Genomic DNA, 24,723 nt, shown 5'->3' with positions numbered 1-24,723 from the left:
ACCGTCTACAAGATTGAAAAGACTCGAGGAGTAGGTGCTAGCAGGGCAGTGAGATGCTCTCCATCAGTTGTGGACGTGACTGAGTCGTCCCGCTCTAGGCCTCGCAAGGAAAAGAAGATGGAGAAGTTTGGGAAGTGGATCAAGGCTATTTTCACTACATGCACCTATGCAGCAAGGACAGCATATCAGGACCGGTTGGAGAACCATGAAGCCAAATGGGAGGCTAGAGAGCATATAGGGCTGCCACCTCTTTCTCCAGTTCAGTCACCGCTGAGGTTTGATGACCTCCCTAGCCTTTCTAAGACATATTCAGAGGATGAGGAGGAGGGGGGAGGAGGAGCAGCTAGAGCTTGATCCTCACATGAGTTTGAGGTCCACCTTGTAGTCCATGAGGAAGAGCACTAGGCATGAGCGCCTCACTTCGACCACTCATCGCCAAGGGAGGGCAGTGGTGTCTTCTTCCTCCGATGATGACGACGATGATGATGATGGTGGAGAGGAGGACGTTGTAGGTGCTAGTGGAGCTACTAGTGGGGATGATGTCGATTGGGACACCATCCAAGAGGATGAGGAGTGAGTGTTGGTATTTCTTCTTTTCTTCTCTTTTTGGTGCTTTATGCCAAAAGGGGAGAAAATTAGAGGGGGCAACAACTTTTTTGATGCCATGGAGAGAAGGTTGCTGCAACTAGAGTCATGTTCATATCCATTTAGAATAGTCTTCATTAGGTGAGAGTTTGAGAGTCCATTAGAAACTCTATTTATGTAATAATGCTACTTAAGTATTTTATATATGTGTAGGATATGGACATATATTAACCTATATTGTCGCTTGTGATACAATTGTGCTAGAATGTATATCTTTATATGTATCACATGTTGTGTGGCGTCTGTTCAGATCTGTGTTGTTACAGCAAGTGTGGCAGTGCCGCTCTCTAGTGTGCAGTGCCACGCCTAGCTGTAATAGCAAAACATATTGTGCATAAACTATCATTCGCATCATGTTTTACATACCTGACACAGTATGCAGTACCCCATAGGAGCATGGATGTAGGGGAGCCCCATCACTTTCACTAAAATGTGAATTTTGGCTTCTTATGCCAATATGAGAATTCAATTCTCTATTCACACATTTAGGGGGAGGCTCTACACCCTTGGCTCGAAAAAATCTTATTATTTATTTCATATCTTTTGTAAGCTCTAATTGGGTTGTCATCAATCACCAAAAATGGGAGATTGAAAGTGCAATCAAGGCCTAATTGTAGATTTTGGTGATAATGACCATGCAATTAGAGAACTAATGAGATTAGAGAATTTATATTCGAGGATGCTACACAAAATGGAGGAGCCCCTAATTACAAATGTTGTTGGCTTCAAACTCAAAGGAGGTTTAAATTCTTTTATATTTTGAATTTGAGTATAAGAAAAGCCATACTATAAAGGGGGACACAATGCTTAAGCTAACATGTGCTACCAAGTGCTCAAACATACTCACGTATCCTTAGATTCAAAGCCAAGACAACCTAAACTTCACTCTTACCCTTGTTGTCTTGACAGCTGCGGCACTGTCGCACTTGAAGAGAGAGTAGTGCGGCACTACCACACTTAATCCATGGCACTACCATGACTTAAGTGACCGTTGGGGGCCAAGGGGGTATTTATACCCATCCTCTTCCTCCCCAACAGCTATCTTCTTCCTTCTGCTCATTCCAACTCGTCCAAAATAGAAAAAGAGCTCTCTCTCTCTCTCTCCCTCCATTAGTGACCTTGAGCCCTAAAGCAAATCCATTGATTTTCCCATCAATCCTTGAGAGAAAAGGGTCCAAAACTCGATTAGAGAGCAACTCCATTGATTCCTCAACTCAAAAGAGCACTTGGTTCACATTTTGGCCAGTGGTTGTGTTTGTTACTCTTGGAGCTTGGCTCCTAGCTGGCTAGAGCGTCGCTCGTGGAGCTTGGCAACTTGTGTGGCAGCCCCAGGAGGTTTGTAACCATCTCTTAAAGCTAGTAAACTCACCCCTCATCTCAAGAGTTAAGTCTCTTGACTTGAGAATGAGGAAGGGTTAGAAAGCCCTAAGCCTTAGTGGCTAATCTCAACAACGTGGACGTAGGCAAGCCTTGGTGGCGAGCCAAACCATAAGATAAATCATTGTGTCTCTTATGCTTGATTTACATTACTTGCATATCATATTGTTGTTGAGGTGATTTCTAGGGTTTCTAGTCTATCTACTTGTGTGTGGTGTTCCTACTACTTCTAGCTCTCGATCTATGACTATCATACCTACAGTAAGATGAGAAATTTCTTTGATCTAAGTTTCTGTTCACTGATTTTGAACTATGACTCGAAGTTGTCTATAGGTGTGGCAGTGCTGCTGTTCTAGCCCGGCAGTGCCGTAGTCTAGTAGTGCTGCCCGTCAGAGCGGTAGTTGCGTAGGGTGAAATTGATAAAAGTTTGAGTGTTTGTTTTGATAGGCCTATTCACCCCCCTCTAGGCCAACCAGAGATCCTACACAATGGTATATTATCTGTGCGCTTATGGATACTTTAATATATATATTTTTTCTATGAAGTTTACAAGTGTCATTAATAATTACCAACCATGCATTTCTAGCATTATGCTAGGGATGACAACCTAATAACAAGTGATGCTAAGAAATGCCAACAAGCATTTTTGGAGCCGTTGCCGGGGAGGGGCACATGGCTAAAGAGAATTGACCAAATAAATACGTATTGATAAAATCATAACCTCTGCTTTAGCAGGCCTACCCTTGTTTGTCTTTATTCATATCTTATACAGGGTATTGTAGACTTGGTTGTGATTCACCAACTATTTCCAACTAGAATCAACCGAATCAAGAGGAAGCTCAACACTAGTTCCTAAAGTCATGGCTGAGAAGACTCTACGTGAATTCTCTGCTCCAAGCACTAAGAACATCCGCACTAGACCAACACTCAAAACCAACAATCTCGAGTTTGAGCTCAAGCCAAGACTCATCAACCTGGTGCAAGCTACTCCATTCAGCGGAAAGGCACATGAAGATGCTAGTGCTCACCTTTAGAAGTTTTTGGAGATAAGCAGCACAGTTGTCATCAAGGACATTGCTCAAGACATCATACTACTTTGCCTATTTCCATTCTCACTAGTGGGAAGAGCGAAGCAATGGTTCTACATCAACAAAGATCACATCAACACTTTGACAAGATGTTCAAAGGCCTTTCTAGAAAAGTTCTTCCCTATAGGCAAGAACAATGCCTTAAGAGGAAAGATTTCAAACTTCCAACAATAGAAAGGAGAAACCATTCTAGAAGCATGGGAATGTTTTCAAGAATACATTTCAAATTGTCCTCATCATGGGATGGAAGATTGGTTGCTCATGCAAAGTTTCTACCATGGATTAACTCAAAAGGCTCATGAACAACTCAATGCCACTACTGGAGGATCATTTATGTCACTCACCCATGGAAAAGCTGAGACTCTTATGGAAAACATAGCCTCTAATCAAGGCTGGTCATCATGCAACATTCAATTAAGCTATAAGAGTGAAGAAGTACCAAAATAGGTGTGTGCACTATCAACCAAGATGGACATACTGTTGAATTGGCTTGAACAACGAGCCAATTACAAGAGAGATCATCAGGCTATTCAAGATGCATTCAATGCTCAGAATGTATGTGGAGAATATTTGGGGTTGAATTCCCTGAATATCAGGAGGATGCAAACATCATCAACTCTGCTCCACAACAACAGAGACAAGGGTGGAATCAACAACAACGGGTGACTTACCAAGGTAAGTACCCAGGTAATAGCTATAATACTCCTAAGCAACCATCCTTGAGAGACCTTATCTTAGAACAAGCTAGGATTAATGAGAATATTTCTAAGAAGCTTGCTTTTAATGACAAGGTCCTAGAAAAGCATAAATACTAAAATGGATAGTTTTTCTTCTGCTATAAAAGACCAACTTAGCTATAATAAAAAGATAGAATCACAATTAGCCCAGTTGGCTACTGCTCTGCCTATTGCTACTAACCTTGAGAAGGTAAATACCATAACTACAAGAGGGGGCAAGTCTACTCGTGATCCACCATATTCGACAAGGACAGTCAAGACACCGATGGTAGTGCAGGAAGAGTAGAAAACAACCGATGAAGTTGAAGAATTTGGGCCATAAGAGCGAGAATTACAACAAGATTTTCACAACATGACCCTCCTACCGTTTCCACATAGAAATTGGAAAACCAAAATGGATGAGAAGTTTGGTAAGTTTGTAGAGGTAGTTCAAAAGTTATATATCAATATTCCGTTGCTAGATGCCATACAGGTACCTACCTATGCGAAGTATCTCAGAGACATCCTCAACAACAAAAGACCACTGCCTTCCACTGAGGTAATTAAGTTAACGGAGGAGAGTAGTGCAGCCATCCTAAATACTTTACATGTCAAGAAGAAGAATCCAGGGTGTCCCACTATCGATTGCTCAATCAGGAGGGAGAACTTTGAGAATGCGTTATGCGATCTTGGAGCAAGTGTCAGTGTCAAGCCCAAAAAGGTCTTTGATAAGCTCAACTATTCAACACTCACGTCAACATCAATGTGTTTGCAACTAGCCGACCAATCGGTCCGCTACCATATGGGAATCGCCGAAAATATTCTGGTAAAAATACAAAACTTTTTTGTTCCCGTAGATTTTGTAGTACTTGATATGCAGGCAGACATGAAGACACCCCTCATTCTTGGGAGATCCTTCCTAAGCACTACAAATGCTCACATTGATGTTGGAGCTAGAGAAATCAAATTACATATATATGGAAAGGAAGAGCGATTCGCCTTCAAGCCAAGACCGGAACAATGCTCTAATTTGGAGTGGCGTGAAAAGCAAGTGCAGCCATTAAGGTCTCCATCTTCGGGACCGACGGATGCACCCAAAGAATAAAACCTAAACTGAGGAGTCTAGTTTGGAGGACTTAAAATTCCCAAACCCTCACCAGGAGGTAACTCGGTAGTTATCCATATTTACTTTTTTGTATTGCATTAATCCTTTTATCTTAGCATATCTACTTTTCAACATTTGCATCATAAAATATAAATTCTCATCATGGCATTACAAAAATCTAAGGCCCATGTAAATATTTTTTATGGCATAAAAACCAATAAGAAATATTTACCATGGAGGCATAAAAATTTAAAAATACCATCATTCATCTTGTTATATTTCATAGTATCATAAAAAATTTTGCATTGCATTGTTATATATATGGTAGAAATACAGGCACCGGGACCCACAGACACATGGATACCACTCAACCACCACACATCACCTCCATCTCTTCACTTCCACCTCCATTCTCCACTACCTTCCACTCTACCCGCCATTCTGTCATATCTCCACCAAAATTCTCCACCGACGGCCACCATCACATGCTTAAGCATGAAGGAAGGGTCAGGAGAAAGAGGAGGCCATTTGGCCAATATGTGGGGCCAATCAGCCCCACCACTAGGCCGGCCGGCCTCCTGCTTCCCCCGCTATAAATCCTAGCCCCAAACTTGCTACTCTCAGCCATCACACAACATAATACCAGCTCTTGAGTTCGAAAATCTAGAAGAAAATTTTGTAGTTGAATTTCCTTTGGTAGAAGTAGTGTTGGAAAAAGAAAGAGTGAGAGGAAGTTTGAGTCTAAAAGTAGTGTTAAAATCTTGAGAAAGAGAGGAAGAGGTGCCGCTAAAATTTAAGCAAGAAAAATAGAATTTAAGAGTGGTAGTGTTGTCCAAATCAAGAGAGGAAATTAAAAAGAATTAGGGTGGAAGACATACCAGAATCTTGATTAGAATATTCACTAGGCAATCTTGGACGACTAACCTCTAGATGACTGACTTTTAGAATGGCTAACCACTAACATTTTTATTTTCCTAATCCCGTTCCACGAGTTGTGTTGTTTTTGTCCATTTTGCAGGAAAATGAGCAAGATCGCTGACAAACTCAAGAGGGCGATATCATTTAGTTCAACAAGAAGTTCTTCATGCCGAGCAAGCACCGACATGGAGGTTGATCCTCTGTCTCCCACTGTTGGAGCACCATCCCAATAGCCCTGTGGAGAGGAACATTCTTCTACCAGGAAAGTAGCTCAAGCTCCGGGATGATAGGGAGACAAACATCTACAAGAAGCTATGGACTCTGAATTTGAACTTATTTTCAAGGACGTAGGATGGGAAGATGCATGGGAAATAGATGAGTCAGGGTGCAAGCTTTTGACTATTGAATTTTTATGCACTTTACAAACCACCAACTCGGAAGTCTCATTTAGGTTCTTTGGGAAACAATTTTCTTTTCCTTGGAAGAACTTTAGTGAGCTTCTAGGATTCCCTGCTCAGTGCACAATTAATGTAGACTCAATTATACAAGATTTTGATAGGATGAAGTTTTGGAGGGAGATACCGAAAGAAATTGTTTGCTACCACCCTCGCACCAATGACATTCACCACCCTACTTTGCGGTTCATGCACAAATGGCTAGGATTTTCTCTTTTTCCTAGAAATGACTTCCACACAGTTAGGAATGATGAACTAAAGTTATTATATGCCATGGTTAAAAGAAAGAAGGTCTTGTTTACACCAGAATTTGGAAGGAGGATCTCAAGAGCTCGAGAACACCCAAAATCATGTCAGCAAGGAATCGATTGTGTGCGGATCAAAACCGGATGATTTGGATGCAGCACTAGAATCATGCTTTCTTCAAATAGCACCAGCAGATAACGACAGAGGCTATGATTGGTGCATGGGACGAAACATGTTGGACTCTACAAAAAGGGAAAGATTAGAGTCCAAGTTATCTTAAATTAGGAATATTTTCATTTTATGCCAAAGGTTGTAACAAATCATGCTTGAGTAGGATTCATATTTAGACTCCGGGTATAAATACCAAACCCCAGCTATTGTAGAAATCAACAATCAATCAAATACAAAGTTATTTACTTTTTTTAGCTCCGGCCACCCCTTAGGATTAGTAGAGTAGATCTTGGCGAGTTCTTCAGCGAGTACGGCTGCATCGATCCGGTCGACCTCCACTACTTGTATGTAAGTACCATCATGGTTTATACCTCTGTTCGTATGGCTACATCGATCCAGTCGACCCCCACTGTGACTCTGGTATAGGCTAGTTATCGATTCTTATCTAATTCAAGTATGGCCTATGTGATTCTGCCTCACACCCCATAGCTTGAATTAGATCAAGGTCAAGTTATCAGCTCTACCTTAGTATGACAGTCTTTGGTAGATTCATTAAGTTACTGATATTGCTTATTGCTTTCATTGTTTATCTAATTACAGCAATATCACTTTGCCCGATTGAGAATGATATGGATCGGCCTTATATCTTGTTTAACTCATCGTTTGCTAATCTAAAACTGATCTAATCTACATCTTAAGCGATGAGTTATGTTTTTATCAGCTGTTTTGCATCAATCTTAATCATGCATAGCGTGCGGTTAAGGCATGTCCGATCTTGAGTAGATCTATTAGTTAATGAAAACCGTTCCATGGCCCGTCATCATGGCCTGTGGGATTCTGCCTCTCACCCCACTATTGGCACCGTGGAGTGGGGATTGTTAGTTAGTAGACCTGTTCCTAAGAAGGCATGACCTTAACTGTGTGCTATGCCTGAATCGGTTGTTTAGCTGATATCGAATGCTTTCACGAACAGTTCACATTACGAGATCATTGAAGTAGAGATAAGTTGAAAGATGACGTTAGCCCCATGATCTTGTTATGGTATTATGGCCTGCATGATTCTGCCTCATGCCCCACTGATATTAGTAATGAGTTAGGGTCATCGAGTCTATTGTTGTTTCTATAGCCTGCTATGATTCTGCCTCATGCCCCACTGGTCATGGCGATAGATGAGATCTAACATGTTCATTAGATTTATCTTTATTAAATGGTTAAGAGGTGTTGAGTTGTTTCTTTAAATAAAAGGAGTTCGGTTACTTGTAATCATTGGCTCAGTATAAACCAATCATCATTGATATCTTATTGCCATTGATTAATATTTGCTTAAATAACATTTATCCTAAATGATAACCGATCCTTCTTATACAACCCCATGAGCTTTAATTGATTCATTCTTATGAACATGCTGGGATCAGCTATTTAGTCGATTTCCTCTCATATCGGCTCTTAGAGCCGCACATTCGGGACTGTCTAGCAACACCGGCATGTTCGCCCTTAATTACTGATAAGCTTCCTCTCCTTGTCAATTGTAGGGTCAAATTGACTAGCACGTCTTAGGAGGATTGCGCAGGATCGACCACCCTTGCGCTAAAGCCAGGTGGATCTACTCCATCGAGCGGACCCTTCTCGGCTTGCTGCGTGTGTCCTCGGCACGGAGTGCAAAATTCTATGTCGACACACGTTTCTGGCACGCCCGGTGGGACACCACAATCGTCATGGTGGCTCACAACAATGACAACATCCTTATGGTACACTATGAAGACCTACCTGATGAAGATAAGGATACCATTAGCAAGGCTACAGAAGAATTTCAGAAGAAGTGTTTGTTGTCCTACACCAAAACACGTGACAGCACAATTATTCAGAAATTTCCACTACCAAGGGTTCTACTACATGGGCAGACAGATACAGTTGAAGCTGAAGACAGGCGTTTCTTTATAGAAGCCATAGACAAATCTGTTTGTGATGCCATATCAAGCCGCAATGAAGCTTTCATTGACGCATTTCACAACGCCATGAAAGAGGCGATTCATGGGATTCCAGTTGGTCAGGTTGGATCGACTTGTTACAACATTCTAGATCCGTCGACTCAAGGGACTAATCAAGTTAGTACCAGCCATCAAGAAGCAGTACTCAGCTGGTAATGGTGATGTCCAGACACTTCAAGGTTCATCTGAACAAACTCTAGGCACTGCTATGAATCAGGTACAGTACAATCCTAGACCGTCAATATAGCATGTAAAACAGCTGACGGGGCAAAGTCAGAACTAGATGATCAATTTTGGCACATCAGGCCACATACTCATCGTTGGCTCAAAAGATAGCACCATCAATTCAAAAGATCCATAGAGATATAGATCCTTATGTCTATAATCAGAGACTTCAAGCAGCAAGCCAGCAAAGGACCCAACAGATTGAGATTCCACAAGGCTATCACTATGGCACAGGATTATAACACCCTCCACATGATGCCAAATCCAGGATATCAAGGCACGCGAGATTTCAATCCACATAATGGGTCAGCAAGTACCGAGAAATCCAGATCCGCAAGCTGATGAGTTGCTGCTGAAGGTGACGAGATGATGAAGAATTAGTTCGGTTTGAAGCCGAAGGGGCTGACCTTTTCATACAAACATCCATATCCAGAATGGTATGATTTGGTCGCCCTTCCTACAAATTACAGGCTCCCAGAGTTCGCCAAGTTCACTGGTCAAGACAGTACAAGCACAATAGAACATGTCAGTCAGTATCTTACACAATTGGGTGAAGCATCAGTTGAGGATGCTCATCGGGTTCGTTTCTTCTCCTTATCCCTGTCAGGGCCAGCCTTCACTTGGTTCTCGTCACTACTAGTCAACTCCATTGCCAATTGGGCTGACCTGGAGAAGAAGTTTCATACATATTTTTACACTAGGACTGGAGAAAAGAAGATCACCGATCTGACGACCATGAGACAGAGGGCTAATGAATCAGGCACTGAGTTTCTTCAGAGATTCCGAGAGACTAGGAATTTGTGCTTCTCATTGAGTTTGGCCAATGATCAGCTAGCTGCTTTAGCTGTCCAAGGAATGCTGCCAATGTGGAAGGAAAAGCTGCTAGGACAAGAATTTGACAACTTGGGTCAATTGGCTCAACGAGTAGCAGCGCTCAACAGCCAATTCCAGAGTATGCACAGAGACACTCGATTCTAGAAGAATACCACTGTAGCCGAAGCTTATGATCCATACTCAGCAGATGACGGCTATGAAGATGAAGAAGAGGAGGTTGCTGTAGCTGAATGGAATTGGAGCAAGAAGACAGTAATGGTGCCAAATCCTTGGGGAAGAGGAGTCGAGGAGAGCTATGACTTTGATGTCACGAAATCGAACAAGCTCTTTGACTTTTTACTTGAGAAGGGCCAGATCAAATTGCTAGACAATCATGTTATGTTGCCCCTAAATAGTTGAAGAATAAGAAGTTCTGCAAGTTCCATAATGCTACTTCTCATTCCACTAATGAGTGTAGAATTTTCCAGCAGCATATACAGAGGGCTATTCAGCAAGGGAGACTCAAGTTTGATACTGCCTCGGAAGATGAAAGTTGATGATAATCCTTTCCCAAGGAGATCAAAATATGGTTGATGTTGGGATATTCAAAGGAAAAACTAAGGTCCTAACATCAACCAAATCAAGAAAAGATGGAATAGTCGATCCCAAGATGCAAATATCAGCTGATGAATACAGAGAGGTTAAAAAACGTCATGATCAGTAGAAGAGCCGATATGAGTAGGGGGAACATCAAAGGATGGAGCAACGAGGCCACGAGTCACATCTCGAATCCTATTGAATAAGTGGTGGCAGCAGAAGGAAAAAGATCATCATCAATGGTTAGAGGATCAAGAATATCAGCGTCAACTAAAAGAAGAAAGGTATGAAAGGAAGCAAGCTGAATCACACTAGAATTGTCCTTTCTTTAGATACTGCTAGAACAAAGGTTTGAAATTGCCTACCTAGACATGACTGTCCAGAATGCAATAATCAATATTGGGAGTTTAGGCAATCTCAAATCAACTGCCGGTCTATCCATGCCCAGAATGCATATCATCATAATAACATGGATCGACGCTTAAAAAATAAAAGTATTCATGATCGGCTAGGAAAGAGAGTTGTTGACCAAGACTAGGCTGATCATGAAGAAGGAAACAACCAGAGGGAACATGTTTGGTAGGAAGGCCAATGGTGCCCCGGAGGTTTAACAAGAAGCCAGAAGAGAAGAGTGCAACGCCTAAGGAATAAGGAGATGGAACAGGCTCAGCCATCCGGTAAAACTCAAGTGTGGCATACCAAGCAAATAGCTGATAAGAAACAACCATCGGCTAGTATCCAAATGGCTTTTCTGTTGCCATCAGAGTTCAGAGCTCCAGGCGGATCAGGAAGTTTACTCAGACTTCGATGAATCAGAGTATGAAGAGATGGTTGCCAAGTTGATGGTTACACACCAAGCGATATTTGATAAGCCAGTCAAACATCGGCACTTGAAGGCTTTATACATGAAAGGTTTTGTTGATGGGAAGCCGATGAACAAAATGTTAGTAGATGGAGGTGCTTCTGTCAATCTTATGCCTTACACTACTTTTTGTAAGCTTGGCAAGGGACCAGGAGATTTGCTTGAGACCGACATGATGCTTAGAGACTTCAGAGGGAATACATCTAAGACCTAGGGGGCAATAAACGTCGAGTTAACAATCGGGAGTAAAACTCTGCTCACCACGTTCTTTGTCATCGATGGAAAAGGCTCATACAGTTTACTCCTCGGTCAGTGACTAGATTCACGCAAACTATTGCATGCCATCAACCATGCATCAATGTTTGATTCAATGGCATGGGGATGATGTCGAGGTGGTTCGCGCTGATGAGTCTGTGAGCATCGCAACAGCCGATCCAGTGTTTTGGGAATTAGGAGACTTCGAATGCCTTTCTGGCAAAACATGGGAAGGAGGCTTCATCAGGATTAATAATGAAGGCCAATAGCCAGTTCAAGCAATCGGCTCTGAAAGTTTGTTTTAATCAGTAATCGTGGCGTTGCGTTGGCCATTGAGTTAAGGAAAAATAAACATTGAGTATTGGAAATGGGTTTAGGCCGACTGTAGGTGAATGCTGAATTAAAGTGTAAGTGCGATTCAGAGTTGATGGATTTCTTAAGAGAAGCTCTGTTTCGCTTAATAGGATGCTTGACTTGGATTGATCGATCATTTGATCTTTGGAATGAAAAATGCATGAAGAGATGTTATTCTGACACCTGAATTTGATAGCCGATTCGTTCTCAGGCTCCAATAGCCAGTACTAGGAAGGTATCACCTCTAGTTCAAAAATGAAAGATCTTCGAAGATAGTAAAAGCCGATACGATGTGTATCACCTATAGAGCAAAAAACAAAAAGAGCAAGAAACATTCGCAATCATATACGAAGGCATTGCATTGAAGCATATCCATAGAAGAATAGGGGTCTTTATTCAATGGATTACCCTAAGAACAAACTAATCAAAGACCTTGTTCACTACATCTTGAGCGGATGTGACATCTACTATGGCCTCCATGGCCATGGTGAATTCTTTGAGCAGGTCTTCATGCTCCTCAGGGCCATCACCCATTGGGAAACTGGTCTCCATGGCGTAGAGCTCGTACCCAGTTTGAACTTGCGTCGTGGTCAGCGCCACCACCACACCATGATGAACATCGTGGAGGGCGATCTCCCAAACACGGGCCGGGATGTCTTGGATACGAGCATCAATATGGGAACCCCGTGCATTAACGACATCTGTGGCTGCATTCGCTGCCAGTTGGAGGGACTCTAACTGCACCGTTAGGGCTAACAGTCATAGGAACAAAGGACTATCAAGACAGAGATAATGGAAATTGGAATGAGGCGTTCTTGGAATTTATCTTACCCGCAACTATGGTGTCAGACTCAGCTAGCCATGCTCAGACTGTGCTGGCCTCCTCCTCAGCCATGTGAAGGGTGGCCTGAGAAACCCCAAGGCAAATTTCCAGTTGGCCGTTCTCCCAATTCGCCTCAGAATAGCGATTCCGAGCCATCCTCCACTCATGAAGGTAGCGCCGGGCGTCGTCTCCATTGTAGGAGTCAGAAGAATCCGACAACAAGGCCGGAAAAGAAGATGCAGCATTGGAAGGCCCGCCAGCCCTGGGAAGAGGATACAGACTATCGTTCACAACAAACCTATAGGAGAATCAGAACTGTTCATCATCGCAAACAAGAAATGTCAATCTCACCTCATATGTCGGAGACGCTGGTTCATCGGCATATTCCCCTCCATGATTTCCTCCGCCGTGTGCTTGCCATGGTTGTCTTCGCCAACCATGAGGGATGATTGGATCTACGAAAGAGAAAAGGAAAAAACCGCTATAGGACTTTGGCAGGTGGGGAAGAATGAGGGAACAGTTGCGAGTGGGGATGTATTCGAGACCGTAACCACTAGCCGGTATTTGAAGACCTGAAGCGAAGAGGCGGACACCTCGGGACATGTAAAAGGCAATGGCAATTAATGGAAGGTGAAGCGCCACTTCACTAATGATGATGGGAACATGGCGTTGAGCGACCGAAAGGCAGAAAATCGAAGGGTTCTCTTAGTGAAAGTCGTGTTTTCAGACTTGATTGAACTAGAGGCCTGGATCAGCTGTATTAAATCGGCTCTTCAGCCGAAGGAGGAGGCATCAGTAAACAATAGAGAATATAATTGGTTCTACATGAGGTACGCGATGACATACGGATTTCAAGTCTAGAACATCATGGATCACTCTCGGTATTTATAGTCAAATGGCATCAGCTCCCGCAGGCTATTGACTTCTCCGGCTGATCTAGAGATGCTCTCAAAGACATACTTATGAGGACCAAAAGGTGAAATAGCTGGTATGGTCGCCTAATCAGGAGAAACCTTATTGGCTCAGGCATTGCGCGCTTGGTATGTTTTGGAGACACTAGGAGGAGAAGAAGAATTTGGCAGAGCAATCGAATGGGGAATATTTGAAGGAATATTACCCTAACGTTTGGATTAGTATTTGATAACCAATTTGCTCGGTCGATAGCTTTAACAGCCGATACCAGAAAGGTATCATTTCTAATGCGAAGAAAACCCTAGAAGGGTAAAAGCTGAGATAGAGTGTATCGCCCATAGGAACAAAGCAAACACGAACAAAGTGATACATATATTATACAAGAGAAAAAGGAAAATCACTTGAGATGGAGAGATTGTTTGCTAATATCACCTATTACAAACTATGGGCTAGAAAACATCTTGGCTATTATACCATCAGCTTGAGAAATAAGAGCTACGGAATCAGCGGCACTAGAAAAATCCTCGATCAAGCCTTCATAATCCCTAGAGTGCGACGTGGCTGGAAAACCATGGGGAAGGAATCAAAGCTCATGGCCAAAGTGGACTTGCACAGAGACCAATGCCATAGTGACGCCATAATGGCACCATGGTGAACGTCATGCAAAGCAACCTCCCTGACATGGTTCGGGATGTCGTGTAGACGAACCACCGAAATGGCGCCTCTGGCAATGACGAATCCCGTCGCGTATTCCGTAGCCATTTAGAGACTCTCCAGTTGAGCAGACAGGTCTAAAGGATTTAAAGGGAAGACAATCAGAGTCTCAAACATGAAATTGAAAAGAAGCAAGAGCTATGACAGGTATCTCACCCGTGATTCTGGCTTCAGCCTTGGCCAACCTATCCTCCACTGAATCAGCCGTGGGAGGTGATCAACATCAAACCATGGCCAGGGCCGATTCTGCGAGGGAAAGACATTCAGCAATACTCTGGCCATGCTGATCGATGGAGGCAAGCAGATCATCATTATCAATTTGCCTCCTTTGGTGATAAGGGAGCTAGCAGCGAGTTATCGACGAAGAAGGCCCTAAAGGCCAAACAAAGTTGGCCCTATCCCCTGAGGCAGTGGGGACATCAAAAGATATACCCTCCTGACGACAAAGGCGCAGATGAGATGATGTAGATCCGATGAAGACTTTCTTAGGAAACCTCTTGCTGTTCTCCATGATCTCTGACCTACAGAAAAATAGGAACTATGCTAAGATTGCAGAAGGTTTGAGGCGAAGCAAGTTATTGTTAGATCCACTGTCGAGGCCCATTTATATAGCCCAGGAAGGCGAGAAGATAGGCTTTGCTAGGGGTGTGAGTTTGGAATTGGAAACGGAAGCGGAACGACACTCTGGAAGTTTAGGGGGTGGATAACGAAGAGATAATAGACTCGAATTTATTACTTCCCTAAATTACAAAATATCATGGGGTGGATGCATTGACTAGGGATTAACTCACCAGAACTTCTTTGGATTGAAGGGAGTCCGAATTTCCACAGGCCGAAACTCATTGTGAACCAAGTCGCATTGGCCCATCAATAAAGTTATATCCGAGAGGAGGAAAGGTCGCCTGCCTAACATATGCTCAATAGATTTCTCGATAAATTAAGGAACTATGGGAAAGAAGCCTGAGGCTTTCCCAATGGGCGTTTGGAGGAATAACAAGGGGAATGTGATTACACATTCTAGCCCTCGAAACACTAGGATAGCTTTGCGAGCATGGAGAGAAGACTCAGGTGATATCACAAGAATTCTTCTAACCGCAGTGACTGGTCTTCTTGCTTAATGAGGCGCTGGGATAAGTAATGCAATCACCCTATACACAAGAATTCTTCTAGCCGCTCAAAAGTCTTCATAACAAAAAGGCAGCCCATGGGGGCTCTAGCGGAACTAGAGGCACTTGAAAGAGTAGATGGAAGAAAAACATGGCTGAAGTGTCGAGTTGCTCTCACCAGGGTTAGATGAGCGTTTTATAGCTGGTCCGGGAAGGTGAATCCAAATGCCCATGAAACAGTGGTGCTTTTGCAAAGGTTTTGAGGCAGGGGCTCGTGAATGGATGTAAGCGGTGATAAATGGTGGACCCTAGATCAAGGTTCTCTACCCATGGTTGTGGACCAATCAAGGATGCAGATAGGATAATTTTGGAATAAAATTACTTTTATCCCAAAATTGGGGGCATGTGTTTACACCAGAATTTGGAAGGAGGATCTCAAGAGCTCAAGAACTCCAAAAATTATGTTAGCAAGGAATCGATTGCGTGTAGATCAGAACCAACTGATTTGGATGTAGCGCTAGAATCGGCTTTCTTTAAATAGCGCTAGCAGATAACGACAGAGGCTATGATTGGCGCTGGGACGAAACAAGCTAGACTCTACAAAAAGGGAAAGATTAGAGTCCAAGTTATCTTAAATTAGGAATATTTTCATTTTATACTAAAGGTTGTAACAAATCATGCTTGAGTAGGATTTATGTTTAGACTCTGAGTATAAATACCAAACCCCGACTATTGTAGAAATCAACAATCAATCAAATACAAAGTCAATTACTTTTTTTGGCTTTGGCCACCCCTTAGGAGTAGGAGTAGAGTAGATCTCGGCGAGTTCTTCAGCGAGTACGGCTGCATCAATCCGATCGACCTCCACTGCTTGTTTGTAAGTACCGTCATGGTTTATACCTCTGTTCGTATGGCTGCATCGATCAGGTCGACCCCCACTACGACTATGGTATAGGCTAGTTATTGATTCTTGTCTAATTCAAGTATGGCCTGTGTGATTCTGCCTCACACCCCGCTGCTTGAATTAGATCAAGGTCAAGTTATCGGCTCTACCTTAGTATGGCAGTCTTTGGTAGATTCATTAAGTTACCGATATTGCTTATTGCTTTTATTGTTTATCAAATTACAGCAATATCACTCTGCCCGATTGAGATTGATATGGATCGGCCTTATATCTTGTTTAACTCATCGTTTGCTAATCTAAAACTGATCTAATCTACATCTTAAGCGATGAGTTATGTTTTTTATTGGCTGTTTTGCGTCAATCTTAATTGTGCATAGCGTGCGGTTAAGGCATGTCCGATCTTGAGTAGATCTATTAGTTAATGAAAACCGTTCCATGGCCTATCATCATGGCCTATGGGATTCTACCTCTCACCCCACTGTTGGCACCATGGAGTGGGGATCATTAGTTAGTAGACCTGTTCCTGAGAAGGCATGACCTTAACTATGCGCTATGCCTGAATCGGCTATTTAGCCGATATCGAATGCTTTCACGAACAGTTCACATTACAAGATCATTGAAGTAGAGATAAGTTGAAAAATGCGTTAGCCCCATGATCTTGTTATGGTATTACGGCCTGCATGATTATGCCTCATGCCCCACTGATATTAGTAATGAGTTAGGGTCATCGAGTCTATTGTTGTTTCTATGGCCTACATGATTCTGACTCATGCCCCACTAGCCATGGCGATAGATGAGATCTAACATGTTCATTAGATTTATCTTTATTAAATGGTTAAGAGGTGTTGAGTTATTTCTTTAAATAAAAGGAGTTTGGTTACTTGTAATCATTGGCTCAGTATAAACCAATCATCATTGATATCTTATTGCCATTGATTAATATTTGCTTAAATAACATTTATCCTGAATGATAACCGATCCTTCTTATACAACCCCATGAGCTTTAATCGATTCATTCTTGTGAACATGTTGGGATTGTCTATTTAGTTGATTTCCTCTCATATCGGCTCTCAGAGCCGCACATTCGGGACTATCTGGCAACACCGGCACATTCCGCCCTTAATTACTGATAAGCTTTCTCTCCTTATCAATTACAGGGTCAAATTGACTAGCACGTCTTGAGAGGATTGCGCAAGATCGACCACCCTTGCGCTAAAGCCAGGCAGATCTGCTCCATTGAGCGGACCCTTCTGGCTTACTGCGTGTGTCCTCGGCATGAAGGCAAAAATTCTGCGTCGACAGGTCTCACCTATAAAATTTGTGATGGCACAATGGGCAGAAATTCCTGGACTAAAGGGAGATGTTGGGTGGACTTCTTTGGTCACCCACATAGCTAGAAATTTGGGTCTACTAGCAAATGCTTCTATTACACACATTGACAGACCCCGATGGATTATTGATTATGGCCATTTTAATCATGCACACATGTCAAAAAAGGGAAAGGATGGGAAAATTGTCATGATGTATATGGACTACATAAATGAATTTCCGCTACCAGACCGGAACCTTGGTCTGTATGTGGTAGATTCTTTTGTCTTTGATTTATAGAAAATAGGGCAAGCACCTCGTAGGAGTGCCTCTGCAAGGATCACTCGCAACCCACAGCCTCGGTACCATGGAGATGACCCCATTCAAAGAAGGCCCTGCCTTCACCGGCTACATGGGATTTGATCAACCAGGACCTTCCCAGGTTCACCTTCCTCAGCATGCAGGTTGGGACCAGCCAGGATCTTCTCGTATGCACCAACCCAAGCAGCTGGGTGGGAGCAGCCTTCTCCGCATCATTCAGAGAGTTCCTGGCAATAGGGTCCAAGTGGGCAATGGTAGGATAATAGTTTTGACTATTACCAGTAGTAGAATTACGAGGAGGTTTCCAGTGGCCACCAGGGAGGATGCATGTCCTTCTCTGCCCATGGCTACCACAACCATCCCATAGGTTATCATGAGCAACAGATGGAATATGCTCATTTTGACAACCTATGGGCAAGAACCAGCAGGAGATCCAGAACACTCTTCACCAATATTCCCAGTGGCAAGAAGAAGCAGGACAACGCCTCATTGTCACGCTTGTTATTTATTTAAAACAAGTAAGATTTAAATAATTTTAAACATAGCATCAACATATATATATATCATTAGAAGAAAACATGAACAAGTTTCATATTTTTTTATCACGCCCCAAAATTCCTATTCTGGGTTGTGATTAGAAAACACTAAATAAAATAAAGAATTTAATTATTTTTCTAAAATTTTCCAAGATTTATTTAATTATTGTCAATACAAAATGAGAAAAATGTGTTTTTATAAAACTTTTATAAATCTAATATGATTTGTTTGTTGCTTTGGTTTAGTTATGTGAGAAAAAAATGAATTTCTAAAATTCGATCCAACTGCGATAGGCCATTTCTCGTTTTTGAAAACTATTGACGGTAGTTACTGACCAATCTAAACATCAATATAACCCGAGATAAAGCATGAAAATGATCACTAACATAGACTTAGGGGTTTAAACTAACAAATTCCATGAGTTTTGGTGAATTTGTGTTTTCAGTAGGGTTTAATCAGAAAACCGTCAAGAGGGATCTAAACGTCAAAGGAAAATCAGAATTTTGACACGAAACCAACTCCAGAAGGTTCCAGAAGACTTAGGAGGACTCTACGCCAAAGCGGAGGCCAAGAGGCTACCAAGTGCGGCAGCCCAGCCCCACCTATAGGCCGCTTAGCCCATTAGCGGCCCACCTATTAGCCTCATTGCTATGTCGGTTTCCCACCGCCTCCTAGGATGCATATAAGCCGTTGCTTAAGTCAATTTGATCTAAGGGCTCATGTTGTATCCTCAGGGCTATATAATCTAGCCCCCCTCCCTCTAGGAATCAAGGCATCAGATCATTAGTTAGGGTTAGACAAAAAACTAAGGTTTCTAGAGATTAGAGCTCTAGTTCTTCAAGTTTCTAGTATAGATTAGCTAGCAAGGTTCAAGAACAGTGTGGCCTATTGCTCAGGATTCTAGATCTATCGTCTGGAGACTGGCATAGCCATTGTATCTCTATATTTATGACTTTGTGCTACTTTAATATCATTATATTGCTATTTATTATGTTCCCAGTTTGCTCTAGTTGTATGCTTGATATAGTTATGATTAATGATGAGTTTATGCACATGTTCGCAAAGCGCTTAGCTTATAATGCATGTAAGTTAAGTGGTAGACACTATGTAAGCATGGTGCTTAGATATTGTTTACCTACGGATGCTCTTTGCACTCTAGGTCATGTGGTAGATCAATGGATGTGACACTCCTGTTGAGTCCTTTGTAGTCCACTCCTCAGTTTGTAGAGCACATAAAACATGATTGTGAAGGTAGACAAGCTCTGATCTTGATCTTCCTTAGTAATGTTCCTTATGCATAGATCCTAGAATTAGTTATACATATAGATGAGAGTGTATATATTAGGGTATACAAAAGAGCTTAATTAGATAAGTAATGACTTAGGAATCTTTTGCTCTTAACGAATCTCCCTGCTTAGCTTGTACTACATTTTGTGAGTCTCTAATTCTATCTCTGGAATACCACTATTACCTTACACTTATTATTTACTTACCCTTTGACTTACCCCTGCAATAGCATGAGAGTGATTATTATCATAAGTATACACATTTATCAATATCTCTATGCCAACACCACTCCATAAGCTCCTCCCTAGTGGTAAAAATATAAATAACAATACCTGGTATACTCCCGGGTGAAATGCTACAATGGTATATTATCTGTGCGCTTGCGGATACTTTAATATATATATTTTTCTCTAAAGTTTACAAGTGTCATTAATAATTACCAACCATGCATTTCTGGCATTATGCTAGTGATGATAACCTAGTAACAAGTTATGCTAAGAAATGCCAATAAAAACAAAACTTTAAAAGCTCTATTTCAAAATCTATTTTTATTTAGAAAGGAAAACCTTTTCTTTTGTTTTCTTTCTACTTATGGGCTTCAACCTTACCCTATCTAACTCTAGCCCACTCTAACTAACCCTAGGCCAGCTCCTAGCCACTCCAGCAAGCCAAGGCTTGCACCTGGCTAGCCACAGCCTACCTTAGCCAGCCGCAGCCAACCCTGACCAGGCCAAAGCCACGCGCGCACAAGCAGCCACCGGCCACAGCCATCCAGCCTGGACAGCCTCGCAGATAAGCCACAACCCCATGCAGTAGCAATGCTAGCATCCTAGCCGCTTAGCATTCCCATGACCTGAGCCACTGACTTGTGGGCCCCATGTGTTAGTGGGAGCCCCCATCGTCCCCAACCATCGCATCAAGCGTGCACCATCGTCGCCGCTTGATGCGAGCCCAACCGTGCACCCCGAGGACCCCTACCACCTATAAAGGGCCTAGCCCCGGTGCACCACACTGCATTGGAACCCTAATAGAGCCCATGCCATTGTCTTGAACCCTAGCAGCGCCAACTGCCATAGCTAACGCCGTCATGCTTGGGTGCGCCGTAGTCGATTTTCGCCGCCGCATCATCTCCGTCGATGATACCGCATCCCTGAGCTTTGCAAGGAGGTGAGGAACCCGCTGATCCCATCTTACCCTCCCTCTCTCTCTCTATCATTTGCATCAATGAGTTCGTAGTAGGAGCGCCGTCATTTTAGATCCACCACGTAGCGTGCACCGTCGCCTCTGGCTGCCATACGCCGTCGTGAACCCCGTGGCCAAGTTTGCAAGGCGGCGCTCCACCTTCCCATGCCCTCATATTGCCCGGCCGAGCCCTGTAGCCTCCATGCCATCGTAGCTGCACCACCCCAGTGACCCAAACTAGCCTCGCCGAGTTTGGCATCCCACGCTCTCTCTCTCCGTGCAGGTCGTGTAGGCTCTAGGGTCCCATGGCGACTGCACCGCCTCTCGCCGGTGATCTTTGGCCGACGTCCATGGCCGTGCCACTGCACCACTCGCGCTGACCACCCCACTAGCTAGTCAACCCTGGCTGAGCCCATCCTGTGTCGTTTGATCTCGGTTCGGTGGCCCAGATTTGATCTAGAGCCCAAGCAACCAAGGTGAACTGTGCCTCATCAGCAGCTGATGTGGCTACCACATTAGCACCACGCAAGCACTAACAAGTCAACTGGTCAAAGTCTGGTCAGCCCTAGCATTTTTGCATAAGAGCCCCTACGTTTTATAAAAACTAACCCGCGATCCACTACAGTTCAAAAGTAATTAAAATTAGGCCCCTGCCTTTTCTGTTTTAGCCCCTAAGCTTTTAGAATATCGAACCCATCGTCCAAGCCATGTTGGTTTTGTGAGTTAGCCCTCGGTAGTTTGGTTTAATTATGTTTAGGCCCCCAAATTTATTTGTTAGGCCCTGAATTTAGTGCTTCTTCGCAGATAAGTCCCTAGACCTAGTTTTAGCCATAACTTGTGCGTCTTAGCTCCTTTTAAACCCGTTCTTGTTGTGTTAGCTTCGTAACGATGTAAGCTACGTGTGAGCAGCAACGTTTACCTTGTTCTATGCTTTGGAATTCCAACATAAATATTAAATTGATTAGTGTTTACTTGATGTCTTTTGAATTAAAAGCAATTTAGGGTTTAATCCCCTGGTCTTTTATAAATAAGTGTTCAACATGATTAATATCAACATGAATGCCTTTTTAACTATGACATACTTAGATCAACCTCAAAACATGAAATGATTCCATTAGTTGCTCTCACATGTTTTATGTTTTCTAAAATATAAATGTTTAAATGACCTAAATATTATAGAAATATTTAAAAATAAAATATGATTACAGGTTAACTCTGACTTTTATAATTTAATATAATATGGTTAATTGCACTTTGGGATATTTCTCTGTGATATCCATCACCTTATTTCATTAACTAAAATGAACCTAGCTTATAGTATGTCTTCTTCGTTATGTTACAGACACCTCGATAGTTGTGTCCTTTTAATGATAGCTCCATTCTTAGTCGTTCTTGCACCTCGTGACCATAGCAGCCAGCCATGCCGTTTGGTGTGCTCTTTTCAAGCAGTCTCTTTTGTTTGATGTCTATTCTTAGTTGTGCATGTTGTTTGTCTATTTGTGTTGCTTGGTTGCTACGCATAGAGGAAGCGTGGTTCGTTAGCGCCAAAGACTAAGAGCTGAAGGACCGATAGGTGAAGCTAGAAGCTAAAGACCAGAAGGTAGAAGCTGAAGACTTCTAAGCAGCTAAACTCTGGGAAAAAGGCAAGTGTAGGCTCCCTTTGATCATAATGTTTACCTAATTACATTTATTTTTCATGCATGTGTCTAATACTAGTGAGCCCTAAGGACTTGCCTAGTCTTTGCATTCCATCCTTGCACCCTAGGTTTATAAATGGGTAGACTTGCTTAGTTGCTCCAACCCGCACTAGGGCCAAGATATATGTTGATACTAGATATGATATATGATATGTGATACTAGGTTAATGGCTCATGGAGATGAGTTTGATGACGAGATGTTGGCAATGAATGATGATATGATGTTGGCTTGGGTCGTGCAGCGGCCACCTAGGGACTTACCATACAGCTTCAAGCTATATGGCTCTAGCTTGACGTATTAATAGGACCTCTACTAGTAGGGTGCGGCTTACCAGGTAGGTGTAAGACAGTAACCTAGGTAATAAGATTAAGACAGCGGTTGTCCGGGTCCCATGGCTATGGGGACGGCTGTCGGGCGCCTAGGCAAAACCTTACGGGTTGCACTCTTTTAGTTAGAACATGTGAACAGTCTCGTAGTGAAACCCTGCCTATTCACCTTGGGAGTGCTTTGGGAGTAATTAACCCGGGCATATGGGGATCATGACTTGATTTAAAAATGTACAACCTCTGTAGAGTGTAAAACTGATATATCAGCCGTGCTCACGGATACGAGCGGCCCAGACCCTCACATGATTAGAGCATTGGATTTCTTATGGAAGTTGATAGATTATCCGGATAGATGGATATCTGTCCGAGGTGGCTTCCTCGTACGATGGTTGTCTCGATGATAATGGCAGATCCTCGGTTGGAACACTAGTACAGAAACAAGCTGTACTCCCGGTTGGGAAACCCCTTCAGTCTCGGTTTCCCAACCGGGAGCACGAATTCAAGACTAAAGGGCCCCTCCTTTAGTCCTGGTTTCTCGTCTGGGACTAAAGGTCCACCTTTAGTCCCAGTTGGTAATACCAACCGGGGCTAAAGAGGCCTCCCGGCCTAGCCACGTGGGTCGGCCCTTTAGTCCCGGTTGGTATTACCAACCGGGAATAAAGGTTTTCTTTTTTTTCTTTTTTTTGTTTCTATTTTCAATTGATGATTCATTTTGTTTTTCGAATAGGTTTTTGAATACGCATTCTATGCTGCTAATAATATACGTATTCTACACGCTTATAATGTTCAAACATGTACAAACTAAAGTATAAAACTAACGTATATATTACATGCATATACATATATTGTACGTTATTGTATGTACATATAATATGTATATATATATTACAAATAAAGCTTGCATTGTATATTCTATCATATCCTTGGGATAACAAATTCACTCCATCTGGTTTGGCTTCCATGTTTCGTTCATGTCATTGTAGAACTTGCCGGCGGGGTTTAAGACCTGGTCATTAAGAAATCCTGTTATGGTCTCTTGAATTACTTTCAGTTGGTCACTGTCGTATGACTTTTTCCTTCAACCATAGAGTCTTCAATAAAAGTTAAAGGAAAAGTATTAATATATATATATATGTGTGTGTGTGCATTGGTCACGTGATTACTTATATATATGAGCAATAAAAGAAATTGTGAATATATGAATATATTTATATAACGTACTTTGAGAATCTCTTTAGGAGTTCTTTTTTAGTACGCCATGATGAACTCACAAACATAGTATCCGCAGTAGTTGATCCCCTGTTCTTGCCTCAGAACCCACTTTTACGAAAAAAAGATCCGGTGAATTGAAAGCATGCATGGTGTTAATTGAATTATATATATATAAATGTAGCTAGTACTTACTTTATGTGCGATTACATCCAGTGGCTGCTTTACAATGTTTCATGTAGTGTTCCTCAATGAAACTTTTCCAAACATTGCGCCCAATAAAATAAAAAATTAATTTGGCCTTTAATAATTGTTTCAGTTAAGAGATCGGGGTATATATAGTTGTTAGAGAGACCAAATTACCCTTGGATAATATCTATCATGTCTTGGTACTCTGTTTGCTCTTTTCTTAACGAGTCTAAGATGCTCAACCGACTATTGGTCATATCGATGACCATCAATATCCAATGATTGCTGCATATGTTTTTATACACAAATATGATCGACATTAACTAGAGTCAACATATATATATATGGGAGATAGCATAGCTAGGAAGCAAATAATTGAACAAATGTCCATA

General features: G+C 42.3%; 1 non-coding gene across 1 annotated transcript; it reads right to left on the bottom strand.

The window, feature by feature from the left end:
- Positions 1 to 3,248: 3,248 nt before the first annotated feature.
- LOC136462116 (small nucleolar RNA R71) lies at positions 3,249 to 3,355 on the bottom strand. The gene has a single exon (XR_010760635.1). It is a non-coding gene; the product is annotated as a small nucleolar RNA R71 (small nucleolar RNA).
- Positions 3,356 to 24,723: the final 21,368 nt, after the last annotated feature.

Source organism: Miscanthus floridulus, chromosome 6 (genome assembly GCF_019320115.1).
Source record: "Miscanthus floridulus cultivar M001 chromosome 6, ASM1932011v1, whole genome shotgun sequence".
NCBI lineage: Eukaryota > Viridiplantae > Streptophyta > Magnoliopsida > Poales > Poaceae > Miscanthus > Miscanthus floridulus.
The sequence above is the reverse complement of the archived record's forward strand: the minus strand, read 5'-3'. Positions and strand labels throughout refer to the sequence as shown.